Raw genomic sequence first — 4,286 nt, 5'->3', positions numbered from 1 at the left:
AAAGACAGACAGACAGACGTATCGCCTTTTATATATTAGATATATCGTTTGAAAAGTATGTTGGGAAACTCCTCCGTTTGTCAGTCGATTTATCTCCTGCCTTAATCACGTGATACACCGATTCCCGCTTGATCACCGAAGTTTAGCAACGTCGAACCTTGTCAGTACAAAATGACCATTTGGAATTTTCATGTACTGTATGTGCTCTCCGCTTATCTCGGCATGGTTTCCAGTCGTCCTGGACTTTTCCTTGCCACTGAACTCAGGCAGTGAAGTTAAACTACTTTTTTTTTCACAAATGTTGTCCCGTTTCGATTATCTTTTAGAAAGTGCACACTATATAAGCCAGTAATGTTTTCCCCATCATTTTTTGTCCCTTTCCCCCTTAGGTACGTTTCTTTTCATTTAATGTTAAGCATTTGCTTTATTCTCTTTGCAACGTTCATAAATTAACCGCAATCTACCAAGGACCCAGAAAGTGTTTCACCTTCTCAGCTGAAAACACACCAACCAACAGCACAGAACACCCCACCGTCGCTTGTATGGTCTCTAAACCGGTCGCATTATGACTATCACATTCGCGTTGGCCTTCTATCGCGGATTAGTTCTTATTTTTTTTTTTTTTTTTAAGAAAAAAAAATAAAAGATTCATTGATTAAATGCTGTGTTAACCCAACTAACGTGTAAATCTACCGTTAAAAAAAGGAATACAAATTACATAAAAGTATATCTCCTCCCCCTCCTACTACCACACAGTCTCTATTAGAGTATTTCCACTTTTTTATTAACGTTATGCTTAACCTGCGTTGTCCAGGTAGCAATAAAACAGTTTTTCGTTTTTATTTATACATATTAAACATGAATTATTCCCATTTGATTCGCAGGGTTTTTTTTTTACATCAGTGTTTTTTTCTATCCTAGTAAATCTGGATAAATATGTTACACAGTCGTGTGGATTTTAACAAACTTCACATTTAGTGCATGTCAGGTTAACCTAGCTTCAAGGAGAATCGTAGCGAAAGACGGGTGGTATAAATTTAAGGGAAGAACCGAAGTGTTCCAATCATAGTCATTGTTTTTCCTAGTTTTGCATATGAATTACAAAATATCTGATATTTCTCTAAAATCTCTGGCCTTGGCGGAGAGGAGACTAAAACTTGCTGCAATTGTTTCAAATGATCTAAAATAACAGCAAGGGGAGACTTGATTCCAAATATTTCTCATATGTTATATCTCCCATCTTTGGTCTCCATGCATAAAGTAAATTTCACAGTGTATATGGGTTGATACTGAAGATATTCATAATCGTACCCTATTTCCAAAAGAGGGGAGATATAGCATATGAGAGATATTTGGAATCAAGTCTCCTCTTGCTGTTATTTCAGATCATTTGAAACATACCAGTAAGTTTTAGTCTCCCATACATCAAGGCCCGAGGTTTTTGGGGAAATATATAAGTGAGAATGTGTGAGGACACTTCTCAACCAACACACTCAACGATTTTTTATCTACTGACTTGAAATTTAGTATATAGGGTATTCAGACATGTTAACAACTTTTAATTGATTTTCATCCGAAAAAGACTGCTGCTGGTAGGTCAAAATTGAAGACTTGGTACGTGGGATCAACGGATTTTTACGTTAGTAAACTATTTCACGAACGCGCATGTGTGACTTGTTCACATGAGAGATTCCTTATGTTATGAATAAGTAGGTTTGAAAACACTTTTTAACCATCGTGTTGAGCGAGCTAACCTAATGGTTATCGTATTCGGCTTACTGTGTTTAGGCTTTGGTTTCGAACTCAGCTCGAGTATTTTTTTAATTACAAGTGAACTATTAAGATAAAACAATACTCGCATGCACATGTTTTAGTTTCTGTATGAATTAAAATATAAATATCTATGTGTATTTTACGACCGGACATCGCCGGGCGGCCTGCTACGATATATATATATATATATATATATATATATATATATATATATATATATATATATATATATATTGGTTGGTTGGTTGGTTGGTTGGTTGTTTTTTGTTTTACGGATATCAACCCTTTTCGGGTTATTTAATACCGAATCCAAAGATTTTAGGAAAAAAATTTTTAATAGAATATATTTGTTGTTTTCACGTCGGTTTCTATTTAACCCATAGTTGGGACCCTAAAAGGTACCACCACTCCGGGTCAGAGTGGACCTGGGAGCAATGGTAATTAAAGGGTGGCTCCACACTCCCCAAAGTCCACAAGCTGAGGCCTCACCACTGGATATAGTTTAAGGTCATATCCAGGACCCCCATTGAGGGACTTTTACCCTCTGCAGGGGAGGGGGGCAGTCGGCGTATTCTAATGCCCCACCGACAGGGTCGATATATATATATATATATATATATATATATATATATATATATATATATATACATATAAGGTAATGCGAATATATCTCGGTAAATGAATAATTTCCCTTTAAGAAGGGACAATGAAAGTAATTACCTTGATCTATCTTGGTTTCAAGGTACGCGATTTTATAAAATCATTTATAAAATGTATTAAATTAATACACACACTTACACACACGCACACACACACATATATATATATATATATATATATATATATATATATATATATATATATATATATACATACATGTATGTGTGTGTTGATTTATAAATCGTTTTATAAAATCGCATACCTTGAAACCGAAATATGTGTCTGTACGTGTTCATATGTAATGACATTTCTGTAACTATCAACTGGATCGGTTGTTCATCTACAGCTATAAAACAAAATTGCGCGTGCGCGACTAGTGAACGACTTCCGTTTATCTTCTGGCTGTTATTTCCAGTCTCTGTTATTACCGGAGGTAAAAAGGCTTCCAAAAACGCTTCCAAGAAAATAGATTAGCGGGAAAATATGGGAATAGGCAATAAAAAGGACAAACAAAATCGATATAAAACCGCATCACATCTGAATAAAAACTAGTTGCAGAAACCCGGCGATATGATATTAAAATATTGAAAATTTCCAAAAGATTTTACATCCAATATTTTTATAAATAGACATAAAAACATTAGCCTAGCAATAATTAAGTGTTGTTGCTTTGAAAGTCGATAATAGTCAAGAGAAATACAGCAGTATGATTATCAAAATATATATTAGCAAAAATATGTTAGAGAAGTCCACGTCATGATTTTCGAATCATAACTACCATGAATCTTTACCCCAAAACTTTATTTGTAGACAACTCACAACCAGTGCATATAAAAATATACCTTCTTAAATAAAATGTTTTTTAATGAATTATTATAATTATCGACCTCCACCCAGTAATAATAGTCACTATACTATTAAACTTCCTTCAGTCTTGACAGACTATTGATACCCACTGTAAGGGTGCCTGTGCGTGAGATTTTTGTGACAAGAGTTGCGCAATCGCCAACCACACCTCTCCTGAGTCGACATTGTTGAATTTCAGTGACAAGTGGAGGCTCATGACGACTGGAAACAATGCTGGGATAAGTGGAAAGAACATACAGCACCTAGAATTCCCAAATGGTCACCCATCTGGTACTAGCCAGGCTCAACGTTGCTTAACTTCGGTGATCTGACGTGAACCGGTGTGTCAACGTGATTATGCCGTACACTATATATATTGGTGGAAATTTAAATTTAGATGTAACTTCCTTTTTAAATTAAAAGTTATCTATATTTTTAAAATGTGTCCAAAGCCGAGAAGTAGCATAAAAATTAATTATTTCAGAAGAAGCCGACAGCAGACACCGACAGTGCCCACATGGCGCCAATATAATTGAAAAAAACTTGTCCAGGGCATTTTAAATCTTATAATATTAACTGCTTGAAACGTTTAGCGAAGATATGTTAAAAAGGTTTACAGTATCAATAAAAGAAGTAAATAAGGGCAGAGGCTCATCGTTAAATTTGGGGGTGGGATTTATAGCTAATTTCGTTTGGTCCTGGATATGACCTTAAACTATATCTGATGGTGAGGCCCCAGCTTGCGGGCTTTGGGAAGTGTGGAGCCATCCTTTAATCGCCATTGCTCCCAGGTCCACTTGACACAGAGTGGTAGTACCTGTTAAGTTCCCAACTATGGGTTAAATAGAAACCGACTTGAAAAAAAAAAAATATATATATATATATATATATATATATATATATATATATATATATATATATTGTTTTTGTTTTGGTTTTAGCGATATGTTTTGAATGAATTCAATTATTTACGAAAGTGCATTTTTACCTAAATGCGAGTTGGGAAT

General features: G+C 35.0%; 1 pseudogene; it reads right to left on the bottom strand.

Annotated features, from left to right (window-relative positions):
- Positions 1-3,530: 3,530 nt before the first annotated feature.
- Positions 3,531-3,647, bottom strand: LOC145249939 (5S ribosomal RNA; annotated as a pseudogene).
- Positions 3,648-4,286: the final 639 nt, after the last annotated feature.

This window comes from Euprymna scolopes, chromosome 28 (genome assembly GCF_053919585.1).
Source record: "Euprymna scolopes isolate OS-2025 chromosome 28, ASM5391958v1, whole genome shotgun sequence".
NCBI classification, from domain to species: domain Eukaryota; kingdom Metazoa; phylum Mollusca; class Cephalopoda; order Sepiida; family Sepiolidae; genus Euprymna; species Euprymna scolopes.
The sequence above is the reverse complement of the archived record's forward strand: the minus strand, read 5'-3'. Positions and strand labels throughout refer to the sequence as shown.